This window comes from Saimiri boliviensis, chromosome 16, assembly GCF_048565385.1.
Source record: "Saimiri boliviensis isolate mSaiBol1 chromosome 16, mSaiBol1.pri, whole genome shotgun sequence".
NCBI lineage: Eukaryota > Metazoa > Chordata > Mammalia > Primates > Cebidae > Saimiri > Saimiri boliviensis.
In genome coordinates this window covers 60029509-60046224 of record NC_133464.1, presented here as the reverse complement: position 1 = coordinate 60046224, position 16716 = coordinate 60029509, and the positions used below count along the sequence as shown (strand labels likewise).

General features: G+C 44.0%; 1 long non-coding RNA gene across 4 annotated transcripts in view; it reads right to left on the bottom strand.

Moving 5' to 3' along the window:
• The window catches only part of LOC104649968 (uncharacterized), a 64880-nt gene that overhangs the window by 18845 nt on the left and 29319 nt on the right, over positions 1-16716 (bottom strand). The gene's annotated exons all lie outside the window — the stretch shown is intronic.

Genomic DNA, 16716 nt, shown 5'->3' with positions numbered 1-16716 from the left:
TAGGCACTTGAAAAATGCTTATTGAATTGTATAAATGCTCTTACTTGATCCTAACTATAAGACTAAAGTCGCCGTCAGTGTCCCACATTACCAAAGAGGACATTGGTTCAGAGGTTGTTCCATTAACATGGCAGAGCTGGGATTCAAACCTAGGTCTTTCCCACCCCAAAATGCCACCTCTCTAGAAGTTTCCCTAAAATGCAGAAAACCAGCTGTGCTCAGACCACTGTGGGCACATGTCATCAGGACCTCCTGAGGCTGTGTCCAGGTGTGCATCCTTATTTTTGGCAAAATTAACTTCCTAAATTGACTGAGACCTGTTCACAAGGCCAATGAATCACTGCTCTTCATAAGATTAAATAACTGCTGGTGTGGGAGCAATAGAGCCACTAAACTGGAAAGAGGACAAGGTAGTCAGGAAGTGAGGGGCTTGCAAGTGAGAATAAGAGGTGACACGGTCACTGGCGATGAAAAGGTCAAGCACGTGACATCCAGAGTAGGAGGCTCAAGACCATGTGAGGCGTGAAGGTCAAGGAACCGAGAGGCCAAGGTGTCAAATGGATCACTCTCCAAAGAGTGGATCGTGAAAATGAAGGCAGTGAGGCCAATGCCCAAGTCCTTAAGAGACAAGGAGGAATGACCAGGGCACTGGCAGGTGACAGCAACTAGGAGGGAGGCAGGTTTTCAGTCTGATGGCATGAACTTCAAGGGAGCTTTGTGCAGCATCTAAAAGGCACTGGGATAGAAGACACACATAGTCTCCCTCCCTCCTTCCATTGGTTAGGCAAGGAAGGGTTCTAGGCAAGGAAGTTACAAGATCCAGCTAGACTGTGAAAAGATCTCTTGGACTACTGTATAGAGAATGGATTGGAGGGAGGTTCGCTGGCATTAGGAGGCTATTACAGTCACTTAGATCAAGGTTGTGAAAGGGTGGACCTCAGAACAGCAGTATCAGCATCACTGAGAACTTGTTAGAAATCCACATTCTGGGGCCCCACCTCCAGATCTACTGATTCAGAAACTCTGGGGTGCCAGAGGAGGGTCCTGTCATTGGAGTTTTAACAAGCTCCCCCTGTCATTCTAAGGCAAGCTGAAGTCAAACAAATGAAAATGGTCGCAGGATGAGGGCAGTAGAAAGGGAGTGGATGAAGCTACAGTTTCTTCGGGGAAGAATAAGGACAGGGTAGCAAGGGGTTTTGGGGGGAGGGAGTGGGAAGCAACAGGTTTCCAGAAGGAGGAAGTAGACAGTTGGGAGTATCCTGTACCCCAAATACATGGGAAAGGCTGGAGGAGGAGCTGAGGGGCAGGGTAAGATCAAGAGTTTGGTTCTGTCCATGGCATGGGGCACATGTGTTCCAGAGAAGCTGGCTGGAAAGTAATGCTGTGGGCAAGAACCACATTCCGCCCTAGTTCCCCACGTCAAATGCAAGACATGCTCCTGCAGAAAAGCTGCACTGGGACATGGCATGACAATGACACACTCTGGCTCTCTGTGGTCCAGTTAAGCTTGTCAGTATTACACACTTGCAATTGAGGGCATGGCGGAAAGAGCATGGAGCCTGGAATCCAGAGGAATCAGCCCCTGGGGTTGTCTTTTCCCACCAAGTCATTTCACCTCTGTGAGCTCGTTTCTGCATTCCTTTGTTCTTATTTATTTATTTAGTTTCTGCATTTTTATTTTATTTTTAAGACAGAGTCTCACTCTGTTGCCCAGGCTGGGGTGCAGTGGAATGATCTCGACTCACTGCAACCTCTGCCTTCCAAGTTCAAGCAATTCTCTGCCTCGGCCTCCCGAGTAGCTGGGATTACAGACTGAGCAAACTGAGGCAGGAGAATTGCTTGAACCTGGGGGGGTGGAGATTGTGGTGAGCCGAGATCGCGCCACTGCACTCCAGCCTGGGCGACAGTGTAAGACTCCCTCTCAAAATAAAAAAATAAAAATAAAAAAATTATAGCATAAAACCTGCTTTTCTTGCTGCTATCATGTGATGGCAGTAGAAAGATGACCAATCCCTTTAAACACACTTTCCTTCCTGGTTATGGTCTTCAATTCACTGTGTAAGGTCATTCCTTTGACTAGACCTTTTGCCTGTAAAATTGCAGTACACCTGGAATGGTGACACTCTACAACAAATACCTACCTTTTATTTACTGTGTACTATGTGCTGGTGTTTCATATCCACTCCTTCATGTGCCTTGAAGCAATCCTGTGCACTAGATATTGTTGTGCTCACTTTACAGATGAGGACATTGGGCTCAGAGACCAGGGGACTTGCACAAATTCACAGAGCTTGTGGAGGGTACAGCCAGCACCCGCCTGCCTGCCTGCCTGTGATGCTGCAGTCTCCTTACTCTTTTTTTTTTTTTTTTTTTTTTTGAGATGGAGTTTCGCTCTTGTTACCCAGGCTGGAGTGCAATGGCGCGATCTCGGCTCACCGCAACCTCCGCCTCCTGGGTTCAGGCAATTCTCCTGCCTCAGCCTCCTGAGTAGCTGGGATTACAGGCACGCGCCACCATGCCCCTCTAGTTTTTTTGTATTTTTAGTAGAGACGGGGTTTCACCATGTTGACCAGGATGGTCTGGATCTCTTGACCTCGTGATCCATCCGCCTCGGCCTCCCAAAGTGCTGGGATTACAGGCTTGAGCCACCGCGCCCGGCCCTCCCTGCTCTTGCAAGCAGCTTTGGATGGGCAGGGTCACGACACCGGGCACCAAGCCTGGGGAAAGGGAGCTTATCTGGGAATAAGGACAAAGAAAGGATCCCAAAGGCTGGGGCTTGAGGATCAGATTCAGTTGACCCTACCCAGGGCAAAGGAATTGTTCTATGGACTTTCTGCTCACTGGAGTGCAGTGGCATGATCTTGGCTCACTGCAACCTCCACCTCCTGGGTTCAAGTGATTCTTCTACCTCAAACTCCTGAGTAGCTGGGACTACAGGCACATGCCACCATGCCCAGCTAATTTTTTTTTTTTTTTTTTGTATTTTTAGTTTCACTGTGTTAGGCAGGATGGTCTTGATCTCCTGACCTCGTGAACCACCTGCCTCGGCCTCCCAAAGTGCTGGGATTACAGGAGTGAGCCACTGTGCCCAGCCACGACTTTTTTTTTTTTTTTTTTTTTTTTTGAGACGGAGTCTTGCTCTGTTGCCAGGCTGGAGGGGAGTGGCACAATCTCGGCTCACTGCAACCTCCACCTCCCAGGTTCAAACAATTCTCCTGCTTCAGCCTCCTGAGTAACTGGGACTACAGGTGCAAGCAACCATGCCTGACTAATTTTTGCATTTGTAGTAAAAATGGAGATTCATCATGTTGGCCAGGATAGTCTCAATCTCCTGACCTCATGATCCGCCCACCTCAGCTTCCCAAAGCACTGGGGTCCAGGCGTGAGCCGGCGCGTCCAACAGCCAGGACTTTTATTCACAAGCAGCTCTTTCATGTCTCACTCTTCCACGGCACCCAATACTATTTGCTTAGATAGTTGGTGGTGAAATCTTTCAGCAGAGATGGAAGAACTAAGGGCCAAGGGAGGGCTCCAGAGGCAGTTGGGTTCCTTCCGTCCTCTAACCTATAGAACAAATGGACAGAGGGGCTGGGTACAGTGGCTCACACCTGTAATCCCAGCACTTTGGGAAGCCAAGGTGGGTGGATCACCTGAGGTCAGGAGTTCAAGACCAGCCTGGCCAGCATGGTGAAACCCTAGCTCTACTAAAATTACAAAAATTAGCCGAGTGTGGTTGCGGGTGCCTGTAATCCCAGCTACTCGGAGGCTGAAGCAGGAGGACTGCTTGAACCCAGAAGGTGGAGGTTGCAATGAGCCGAGATTGCACCACTGCACTCCAGGCTGAGTGACAGAGTGAGATTTGGTCTCAAAAAAACCAAACCAAACCAAACCAAAGAACAAATCCACAGAAAGGAGGGGAAAGAGGCTGCCACAGCCTTGGGCTCTCTTTTCCAGGGGTCTTAAAACATTCATTTTGCACATGAAGAGCATTATGCCTTATGAACTTTGGTGCAGGCAGGAGAGTGATTAGAGGAATTTCAAGGCTGTGGTAGCTCATGACACCAGCATGTGACATGAGAGATCAGCCGAGCCAGGAAGGAGCCCAGTTCCTTATCTCATATACACAGAAGCCAAGGGCCTTGTCCCCAGGGCCAGGATTGTTCAGCACAGTAGAATCCCAGACTCCCCACATGTTAATCACTTTAATCCTCTTAAAAAGAATTGCCACGCCCAAACAACACACACTCCAGGAAGAACTGGCATCTACTGCAGGAGCATGGTCTTCATGAAAGACTTCTCTGGCAGGGTGCAGTGGCTCACATCTTTCATTCCCAGTATTTTGGGAAGTCAAGGGGAGAATCGCTTGAGCCCAGGAGTTCAAGACCAGCCCGGGCAATATGGCAAGACCCCATCTCTACAAAATAAAAAAGATTAGCCAGGTGTGAAGACCCACACCTGTAGTCCTAGGTACTCGGGAGGCTAAGGTGGGGGGATCACTTGAGCCCAGGAGTTTGAGGCTGCAGTGAGCTACGTTCATGCCCCTGCACTCTGGCCTGGGTCTCAGAGCCAAACCCCATCTCTAAATACATACATAAATAATAAAAATAAAGAATGTTTTCTGGCCAGGCGTGGTGGTTCACACCTGTAATCCCAGCACTTTGGGAGGCCAAGGTGGGTAGATCACTTGAGGTCAAGAGTTCAAGACCAGCCTGGCCAACACGGTGAAACCCCCATCTCTACTAAAAATGTAAAAAATTAGCCAGGTCTGGTGGTGGGCACCTGTAATCCCAGCTACTTGGGAGGCTGAGGCAAGAGAATTGCTTGAACCAGAGAGGTGGAGGTTGCAGTGAGCCAGCCTGGGGTGAGAGTGAGACTGTCTCAAAAAAAAAAAAAAGGGTTTTCTGATCGTGCTCTTGGTACCATTCTCCTGAGAGTGTCACAACTGTCCTATGGAAAACGTGTGGCTGGGGCCATCTCTCCATAGCCACGGCACAGAGCCTTGCCTAACAGGGAAGGAGGGAGGGAGGGAGGAGCGATTGCTGGAAGCAGTTGGAGAATATCCCCTGGACTGCCTTCAAATACAAGTTCAGTGACATAGAACATCAAATTGGTTAGTTTTTCTGGCATGAAACACTATGTCTTATAGGAACACCTCTGCCACTGCCTCGCAGTGTAGACACCAGCAGTCGAGTACATGCAGTTACCACTGTTTTTTTGTTTTGTTTTGTTTTGTTTTTGTTTGTTTTGTTTTTTTAATGGGAAGAAAAACGAAAGGAATTACTCTAACATCTTCATTTTCAGACTAGCTTAGGGCAGTGAAGAAGATGACCAGCGGAGGCAAGCCGTGGTTCAGGGCCGAGGCAGCGGCAGCAGGGTCCCGGGGAGAGAAGGGACGGTAGCAGGGGCTGTCCTGACTCCTTGCTAGGTTCTCCTGCTAGGCCTCTGAGTGGGTCTGCAAGTCACTCGCCTTCTTTTGAAGAGCTGGGCATCAGGGCTCCTTTTGACCACAAGTGTTTTGCTGGTTTTGGTGTCAGGCAGACATCTGTCACTGCCTGGATTTAATTCCCACAGCTGTGTGACCCTAGGCCGGTTGCTTAATGTCTCTGAGCCTTACTTTACCCACCTGGGAGGAAAAATAGATCTGTTCAGAGCAAGTGAAGCAGCACCCTGGGCGTCAGGGCACGCAGGGGACCTGGCCCGCCCGGGGTTACTGCCTGGAAACGGCTGCGAAAAGGGTGGAGGCTAACGGGGGGCGAGAGCACCTACCGCGGCCCGAGCTGCCCTCCGCGTTTTTTCCCGCGTTTTTTCAGCCTGCGCGGCCGAGCGCCGCTGCGGATTATAGAGACAGTCCGCCCTCTAGTGGCCGACTTCAAAAGTTGCTTCAAAGACAAGGCTGAATGAAAAGCGTCTGGGGTGCCCTAAACCAATGCACAGCGTGGAAAGAGGGCTACCTTTCCCTTTCCATTTACCAGAGCGGGCAAAGCCTGTTCCACCATTTTTGGGAGCCCTAGAGGGGATCCGGCTGCACTAGCCTGCATCCTCAGGCTACTGAACTGACCACGGTGGGCTAAACTGAAAAAGTTCCTTTGTTCAGGCAGGAAAGACTCAGATTTAACAAACATTTACTGAGCACCTACTATTTTCCGATCTCTGTACAAGACGCTTTCACTTACTTTGCCCATTTAAACCTCTCAATAAGACTGGGCACGGTGGCTCACGCCTGTAATCCCAGAACTTTGGGAGGCTGAGGAGAGAGGGCTGCTTGAGCTCAGGAGTTCGAGACCACACTGGGCAACAGCGAGACCCTGCTCTACAATAATAAAAAACTTAGCTGGGCATGGTGGCACATGCCTGTGGTCCCAGCTACTAGGGATGCTGAAGTGGAAGTATTGCTTGAGCCCAAAAGATTGAGGCTGCAGTGAGCCATGACTGTGCCATTGCACTCTAACCTCTGCAACAGAGCAAGCCTGTTTCAAAAAAACAAAATAAAAAACAATAAGGTAACCTGGGAAGGAGAGTTTAAACATCGTTTTTCTGATAAGATGGTGACACCTTCTCAGGAAGGTTATTGCACATAGTGGAAACATGGCTATGTGGCTACCTCAGGATTTGTGTTAGTCTGCTTAGAGCTGCGTAATGACCCAAACCTGGGCAGCTTAGGCAGCCCATCCTAATGACCTCACTTTAACTGGATTACCTCTGTAAAGATGCTGTCTCTAAATCAGGTCACATTCTGAGGTGTAGGGCTTAGAACCCCTACATATGAAATTTGGGGAATATAATTCAACTCATAATAGGCATTTTTAAAATTTCTTTTCTTTTCTTTTCTTTTCTTTTTTTTTTTGTTGGTCTCACTATGTTTCTCAGGCTGATCTTGAACTCCTGAGCTCCAGTGATCCTCCCACCTTAGCCCCCAAATGTGCTAGGATTACAGGCATGAGCCACCACACCTGTCCCCATAACAGGATTTAACCCATAACTCCTGATCCAGAGCCTGATAGTTGCCTGCACATTCAAACAGTGGTTCTTAAACTTGGATGCATATTGAATTCCCTGGAGAATTAAATAGATAGATAGATAGATAGATAGATAGATAGATAGATAAATAGATAGATAGGCTGGGCACAGTGGCTCATGCCTGTCATCCCAGCACTTTGGGAGGCTGAGGCAGGTGGATCAACTGAGGTCAGGAGTTCAAGACCAGCCTGGCCAACATGATGAAACCCCTTCCCTACTAAAAATACAAAAATTAGCCTGGTGTGGTGCCACATGCTTGTGGTCCCAGTTACTCAGAAGGCTGAGGCATGAGAATCGCTTGAGCCTGGGAGGCAGAGATTGTAATGATCTGAGATGGCATCACTGAACTTCAGCCTGGGCAATAAAGTGAGACTCTATCTCAAAAAAAAAAAAAAGTATATATATAGTTTTGAGCTCACCTCCTCAAGAGATGACAATTTAATTGGCACATAGTTGACAAAGTTGTACCAATTAAATGTGTCTAGCCACTGGGATTTTTATTAAACTCCTCAGGTGGTTCTAAGGAGAGGTCAAGATTAGAACCACTGGCTTACAGCACCTTCCCATCACCATTTGATGGGCTCCACCTCAGAAAAAGGCTATGCCCTCTCCTTGTTTTGCTGCCAGGAAAAGGAGGCCAAATTTGTCTTTAGTTCCACAATCTTGACTCCATTTCTATTCCTATTTTTCTTTTTCTTTTCTTTTTTTTTTTTTTAGATGGAGTCTCGCTCTGTTGCCCAGGCTAGAGTGTGCAGTGGTGTGACCTCAGCTCACTGCAACTTCCCACTCCAGGGTTCAAGCGATTCTCTTGCCTCAGCCTCCCAAGTAGCTGGGATTACAGGCTAGCGCCACCATACCTGGCTAGTTTTTGTATTTTTTTAGTACAGACGGGGTTTCACCAGATTGGCCAGGCTGGTCTCGAACTCCTGACCTCAGGTGATCCACCTGCCTCAGCCTCCCAAAGTGCTGGGATTACAGGTATGAGCCACCATGCCCAGCCTATTTTTCTTATCCTTCAAGCACATCTGCTTTCACACCTGTCAGAATCAGGACCTAGTACACGACACACATTAGGTTCTTAAATGTCTCAAGAAGAAAAGAAAGGAGAAGAATCAAAGGGGAAGAAGTGTAAAGGGAGGGGATTGGAATAGGGGAATTCTTGAAAAAGTGATGTTTCTGGAAAGGGGGGATTTCCTGGTACCCACTGGGGGAGAGTATTCGTGCAGATAGTGCCCAGTGATGGATAATCATCTGGGGATTTGTCTCCCAGTGATACCATGTAAGGGCATCAAATCACATTCACAACCTTAAATTCAACAGTTGTGCCTGAGGTGAGGACAAATTACCTTGGAGTATCACTTCCCCTTCCCACCAAACCCCCAGAGCTGGCAAATGACAGCCCGACAAGGTCCCTCTGAATGCTGAGTTCCCTGAAAGACAGAGTGAAGCTGTGACCCCATTGTGTTGTAAGGTAGAGAGTAATGACAGTGGTTTTCTTTGCCCTGGCTTGTTTCTCCCCCTTAGGCCTCATCCATTCCCACCCTCAGAAGTAACTGGGGCTGACTGGGAATGAGTTAATTATGACTGGCCTTTCCGTATATAAGTCCCCTAGAAAAGGAGCATATACCTTCAGGAAAACATGAATTCACAGTAGCAGATTTCAGAATCACAACTATGTGAAATGAAAAATAGCATTTTAGATTACAGAATCCAACTATACATATAAAAACAGTTGAATAAATATTGTAATGTTGGCCTAACAAATATACAAAAAGAGATAAAAGAAGACAATGACAATGTAGATAGGACCAAGGAAACATAAAAAGGAAATATTAGATATGTAAAATATCACAGTTGAAGTGAACACATCACATGGATAAATAACAAAACCAATAGAGCTACAAAACAAATGGTCAACTTGGAAGACCAGGTAGAGGAAATCTTTCAGAAGAGAGAAGAAAATAACAAAGATGTATAAAATATAAAGAAAAACTAGCTAATGTGGAAGACAGAAGTACTAATATCCAGGTAATAAGAATTCTAGAAATAAGAAAAATGAACAGGAAGAAATGTTTTAAGAAAAATTGAGATAGTCTTCGGTAATTGTAAAAAAAATGAAAGAAAGATCAGAAAGGTTATAGAAAAAAGGTAATAAGAAAAGACAAAAATCCACAACAGAACATTTTACAGTAAAATTAAGAATTTCAAGGCTGGACAAAGTAGCTCACACCTGTAATCCTAGCACTTTGGGAGGCCAAGGCAGGAGGATCACTTGAACCTAGGAGTTGAGTTCAAGACCAGTGTAGGCAACAAAGTGAGATCTTGTCTCTACAAAAAGTTCTAAAAATTAGCCAGTCATGGTGATGTATGCCATTAGTCTCAGCTACTTAAGAGGCTGAAGTGGGAGGATCACTTGAGTCCAGGAGGTTGGGGCTGCAGTGAGCTATAATTGTACCACTGCATTCTAGCCTGGGTGACAGAGCAAGACATGATTAAAAAAAAAAAAAAAAAAAAAAAAAAAAAAAAAGAATTTCAAGGAAGCAGAGAGAATTCTAAAAGAGAACATCACAAAAAGAAGACTGAAGTCAGATTGACAGATTTTTTTTTTTTTTTTTTTTTTTTTTTGTTGAGATGAAGTCTTGCTGTCGCCCAGGCTGAGTGCAATGGCACAATCTCAACTCACTGCAACCTCCGCCTCCTGAGTTCAAGCAATTCTCCTGTCTCAGGCTCCTGAGTAGCAGGGACTACAGGTGCCCACCACCACATCTGGCTAAATTTTTTTTGTATTTTTAGTAGAGGCAGGGTTTCACCATACTGGTCAGGCTGGTCTCGAACTCCTGACCTCAGGTGATCCACCCACCTTGGCCTCCCAAAGTGCTGGGATTACAGGCATGAGCCACCGTGCCTGGCCTAACATAAGATTTTTTTTTTTCCTATAACTCCTGAGAATATACAAAGTAAGACATCAGATTTTTTAACAGCAAAAACTGATATAAGAAAACAGTGGAATGAACCGGGGATAGTGTCTCACACCTGTAATCCCAGCTATTCCAGAGGCCAAGGTGGGAAGACTGCTTGAGGCTAGGAGTCTGAGACCAGCCTGAGCAACATAGTGAGACCCAACCTCTAAAAAAATCTTTTAAATTAGCTGGGCACAATGGTGCACTCCTGTAGGCTTAGCTATTTCAGGATACCGAGGTTGGAAGATCTCCTGAGCCCAGGAGTTTGAGGCTGTAGTGAGCTATGATTTTGCCACTGCATTCCAGCCTGGGCAACAGAGCAAGACTCCATTAAAAAAGAAAGACAGAAAGAGAGTGAGAGAAAGAAAGGAAAGAAAGAAGAAAGGAAGGAAGAGAAAGAAAGAGAGAGAAAGAAGAAAATAAAAAGAAAAAGGAAAAAAACATGGTAATGTTACAGTATTTTCAAAATAACAAAGGCAAAGAAATCATCCTCTAATTTGATTGATTGATTGATTGAGATGGAGTCTCGTTCTGTTTCCTAGACTGGAGTGCAGTGGCACAATCTTGGCTCACTGCAACCTTCGCCTCATGGGTTCAGCAATTCTCCTGCCTCAGCCTCCTGAGTAGCTGGGACCACAGGTACACGCCACCACTCCTGGCTAATTTTTGTACTTTTAGTAGAGATGGGGTTTCATCATGTCGGCCAGGCTGGTCTCAAACTCCTGACCTAGGGGATCTGCCTTTTTGGCCTCCCAAAGTGCTGGGATTACAGGTGTGAACCACCATTCCCAGCCCATCCTCTATTTTTTTTCTTTTTTCTTTTTCCCGAGACGGAGTTTCACTCTTGTTACCCAGGCTGGAGTGCAATGGCGCGATCTCAGCTCACCGCAACCTCTGCCTCCTGGGTTCAGGCAATTCTCCTGCCTCAGCCTCCTGAGTAGCTGGGATTACAGGCAAGCGCCACCATGCCCAGCTAATTTTTTGTATTTTTTAGTAGAGACGGGGTTTCACCATGTTGACCAGGATGGTCTCGATCTCTTGACCTCGTGATCCACCCGCCTCAGCCTCCCAAAGTGCTGGGATTACAGGCGTGAGCCACAGCGCCCGGCCTCCATCCTCTATTTTTATATCCAGTTGGCCATTCCAAAATAAGGGGATGATAAAAATATATATATATCAGGCACAGAAGTCCTCAGAAGATTTACCACACAAAGACTATACTGAAAACTATTTTAGATGAAAGGCTTAAATAAAAAGAGAGTAAATCTAGTGGATACTGATAGAGGTATGTTAAATAAAGATGGCCAAGTATACTGGTAAAATTTCTTTGACTTAAAAAAATAGCTAAGACTAAAGAAAAAGGACTCATAGACATAATAATCTGACATCACAGTGTAGATAATAACATGATGTGGATTGGGGCATAGAGATGAAGAGACATGAGTGCATAAAGCTTTGTTCTTATAGGGGAAGATATAGTTATCAATTTAAAGAAATAGTTAATAATAAATATAGAAAAAATGAGTCAGACTGAAAAAAATAAAGTGGCAGAAACAGGTCCAAATATACAAATAATTACAATAAATATAAATTAACTAAACTCATCAGTTAAAGACAAAAATGGAAAAATTTGATTTAAAAAAATCCAGGCATGTGCTATTAGCAAGAGAGAAAACCAAAGCATAGGGAATTGCAAAGGTTTTAAATAAATAAATTTTTAAAAAAGATATATCAGTAAAATACTAATCAAAATAAAGCTGGTTTATCTATAGTAATATTAGATAAAATGGACTTAAAAGACAAAAAGCAAAGATACATAGCATGTATGCATTTAACAAAGCAAAAGGTGGCCAGGTGTGGTGGCTCACCCCTGTCATCTCCAAACTCTGGGAGACCGAGGCCGGTGGATCGCTTGAGGCCAGGAGTTTGAGACCAGCCTAGGCAACATGGCAAAAATCCCATCTCTAAAAAGAAATACAAAATTTAGCCAGGCATAGTGGTGCATGCCTGTAGTCACAGCTACTTGGGAGGCTAACGTGAGAGAAATCATCTGAGCCTAGGGAAGTTGCAGTGAGCCATGATCATGTCACTGCACTCCAGTTGGCGATAAAAGGAAAAGATTGATAAATACTGCTTTCTTAGAGAAAGTAAACAGTTACATATAGAAGATATTCAAAATATATAAAACTGGCAAAGCACTGGTATAATAAAGAACTTCTGCAAGTCAGTAAAAGAAAAAATGCATAAGCAAGCAGCCCAATAGGAAAATGGGCCAGAAGAAAAGTTTTCACAGTAAGAGAAAACACACGATCAATAAACATATGAAGAGATGTTTAACATAATTAGTAAATGGGAATTACAACTCAAGACTACAATGATATGCAATTTTATACTTAGTCATCTGGTAAAAATTTGAATGGTCTGATAACACCAAGTCTTATCAATGCTGGTGAGAGTGTAAAACTGTATAACTAATTTGGAAAAGTTTGACATTTTTCTTCTAAATTTGGACATTTATATACTATTATGAGTTGAATTTTGTCTTCTAGGATAAAATGTCAAAATTCTAACTCCTGGAATCTTCGATGTGATTTTATTTGATCTTTGCAGATGTGAGTAGCTAGGTTATAATGATGTCATACTGGGCCCTAAAATCAACAGGACTGGCATCCTTATAAGAAGAGAAGAGACAGAGACAGAAACACACAGAGGAGAAGACCATGTAAAGACAGAGATAGAAAGTGTAGCGATGAGACCAGGCACAGTGGCTCATGCCTGTAATCCTGCACTTTGGGAGGCCGAGGAGGGCGGATCATGAGGTCAAGAGTTCAAGATCAACAAGGCCAACCAACGTGGTAAAACCCTGTCTCTACTAAAAACACAAAAATTAGTTGAGTGTGGTAGCAGGCTTTTGTAAACTCAGTTACTCAGGAGGCTGAGGCAGGAGAATCGTTTGAACCAGAGAGGTGGAGGTTGCAGTGAGCCAAGATAGTGCCACTGCACTCCAGCCTGGATGAAAGAGCAAGACTCCATCTCAAAAAAGAGAAAGAATAAATAAATTGTAGTAAATTCACACAAAGGACTATTATTCAGCAGTCAAAATGAATGAACTACAGCAACACCCCAAAATATGAGGAATCTTAACAATGTAATGCTAAGAAGTGAATCTCAAAAGGTTACATATAGCCTGTTGTGTTTTTAATAAAATTAATGACCAAAGTAATATTTCCTTTTTATGAATGCAAATACATGCAATTAAACGATATGAAATGGAAGGCAAGGAAATTGTTTTGTTTTTTCGCAAGCACTATGGTGACTTAAAGGCAAGGAAATTGTTAGCATGGAATTCAGCAATATGGCTACCTTGAGTAGACAAAGGCAGAGGGACAGGATGGGAAAATCAACCACATGGTTAGATGCAGAGTATTGTCAAGGTCTTAGTTTTTGCTTGAGATGGTGAGTTCCTGAGTATTTATTTCTGTCTACATCTATGTTTATATCAACATAGTCATATTTAGTGGGGGAGGCCACTTAAAGACCATAGAAGAAAGTATGTCATAAGTAGGATTAGAACTAATTCTAATTCAATCCTGTGCATCTGGGGCTACACACCCACCAAATTGTTGGGCTTTTCTGGATTTGTTCACAATTCTACAAACTGGTGCTTCTGGCTAATTCTGATTTTCACAAGGGTCTGGAAATTGGAATATTTTTCCAAGCTAACTCCATGACTTGCAGTGTGGTTAACCAATCTAGACCAAACATGCAAATCTGGCTTGTTCAGGATTTAGCGTGCCAATTTAGACAGAAAGCTCAATTAATTAAAATAAAGGAACTCAGAGACTGAAAGTTTAATGAGTTCAACCAGAATCAGCTCAGTGGGTGGGAAAAAGAATCAGTGCCTACAAAAAGAAAGAAGAGCACAGTTGCTAGAACCCTGTTGATATGTACAGATAGCAGATAGTTTTGGCAGGAAGTAGTGGCCAAAATACATGAAACAACAACCTGAAAAAATCAAAGTGTGATCAGGGATTACAACAGGGATGAAAACAAACAAGTCAAAAAGCCACAGCAGCAGCAACAAAAACAGATGGAAGATAACAGGAAGATCTAATCTTCACTGCCCACGGTTGGAATGCAGTGTTTTTCTTGGTAAACATCTCTACATCTGCTTTTGAAATGATGGAGCTGCCTTTCTGTTTTAAAAACATTATAGCTCAGGCATCTCAAGTACTTCACATTTTGTAGGCAAAAGTCAAGACAGAGTTGGCAGAGCACAAATCTGTTTCATTTGACCATATTCAAGAGGTTTGCATTCTTTCCAGGGCTTACTAGTGAGTTGTTCAGAAGCAGTACTGACGCAGGGGTCAGGGATTGTTGAGGGATGCTTATACCCAGAGAGGAAAGTTTGCCAACCCAGAAGCACAGAATCGTCATGATGTGAATCTGCAAGATTTCACAGCTTCAGTGATACATCATGAATCTTGAATTCCAGTCCACAGAACATTTTTTTTATGGTAAGGAAAAGGATATGGGAAGAAAAAAGTATTATAAGCATGTTTCTCATATTTCTTCCCTCTTTTATCCTGTAAATAAAAAGGCAAAGGTATTACTGAGCAAATGCTTTCTGGAAAAATTTGATTTCTTCTTATGCTTAGAAATTTTTCTATAGGGATGGTCATTGTTACTGTTTACAGTAGACATTCCAACCCTGAACACTAAAAGTTGAAGTATGTTTATCTATGCTTAGATAAATCACATATTTGTTCTCTTGAGTACAGCCTGTTCAGGTTTGTACATACCATTGGGTAATTCCCTGAGAACTCTTTCCAGTTTAAAAGCATGACATTGAATACCTTTTTGGAAGTTGATAATGAAGATTTTTGTTATTTAAAATATTTGTTAAATAGGCCAGTTAAAAGTATGCTTTGTTACTGAATTTCACCCTAATCAGTAGAGGCTCCAAGAATGTTGATAAAATAAGAGAAAAAGAAATCGGGCTTTCCCCCTGCCAGAATTGGAAGGGAGAGACCCAAAACTCAGAACGAAAAATCTGTCATAATAATAGCAGAATCCTCAAAAGAAGATACACAAATAAATGCAGCTGAGGAACCTGGAGACTTCACTGGTTTCTGTCCCTTATGAGACTTCAATTCATAAAATACCCTAATATATTTTTGCAATTTTCTGTCATGTTCTACAATGTCTAAAAATGTCAAAAGTCCATATTATCAGAAAAAAACAGTCAATCATGAACAGAGCCCAGAAGATAGTACAAAACATGACCTTACTGTTCTCATCATGCCATTGTTCAGTCTTACCTCCAAACTATGTCGCATGAGAAAACCCAGAAGCTATCTCCCCCACTAAAGCATTTAGAAATGGAGCACTTACAAGCTCTTTCAAAGGAGAGCTCTGTGGGTGCTTTCTTTTCTATAGGGAAAGTAGAAAATACGTCATTGACATGGTCTACCCAAATTCAACGGGGTGATGGGATCTCAGAGTGGTATAGGTAGTGGCAGTACTGAATCTCCAAGGGCAAAGGAGATGCATCCACTGCAAAGGCCAATCAGAATACTTTGGCCTGCAGGTATCTTTGATGGTGGTTAAGTTATGGTGTTTTTAGGAAAGAAATAGATGGGCAATCTACCAGAATCTTGCTTGATCTGTAAAAGAGGGAAAAATTCTAGATCTGGTAGCTAAAAACCTGGTGAGCCATTGCAGTGGACAGTTACGGCCTCTTGTGTTGAGACCTAAGTCAATTCACAGAGCCAAAGCTCCTCGATTAAAGAGGAGGCTGGGAGCCAGGCACAGTGGCCTATGCCATCCCAGGGAGTTAGGAGGCTGCAGCAAGAGGACTGCTTGAGGCCAGGAGGTTGACCTTAGTCCATATGCAAAAATTAATCTAAAATGGATCATATATCTAGGTATAAACCTAAAATTATAAATCTATCAGAAAAAATATAGGAGAAAATCTTTGAGACCCTGGCATAAGCAAAGTTTTCTTAACTAGAACACAAAAGAAGATTACACACGTGAGCCTCTGCACCAGGCCCCATCTTTTATGGATGGGGCCTGGTGCAGAGGCTCACGTGTGTAATCCCAGCACTTTGGGAGGCCGAGGTAGGGAGATCACCTGAGGTCAGGAGTTAGATCAGCCTGGCCAAGATGGTGAAACTCTGTCTCTACTAAAAATACAAAAATTTGCCAGGCGTGGTGGCACGTGCCTGTAATCTCAGCTGCTTGGGAGGCTGAGGCAGGAGAATTGCCTGAACCCCAGAGGCAGAGGTTGCAGTGAGCCGATATTGTACCACTGTACTCCAGCCTGGGTGACAGAGCAAAACTCCATTACAAAAAAAAAAAAAAAAAAGGAAATAGGTAATAAGTTGGACTTCATCAACATTTAAAACATTTCTCTTTGAAAATTAGTTAAGAAAATGAAAAGGCATGGCCGGGCGCGGTGGCTCAAGCCTGTAATCCCAGCACTTTGGGAGGCCGAGGCGAGTGGATCACGAGGTCAAGAGATCGAGACCATCCTAGTCAACATGGTGAAACCCCGTCTCTACTAAAAAATACAAAAAATTAGCTGGGCATGGTGGCACGTGCCTGTAATCCCAGCTACTCAGGAGGCTGAGGCAGGAGAATTGCCTGAACCCAGGAGGTGGAGGTTGCGGTGAGCCGAGATCGTGCCATTGCACTCCAGCCTGGGTAACAAGAGCAAAACTCCGTCTCAAAAAAA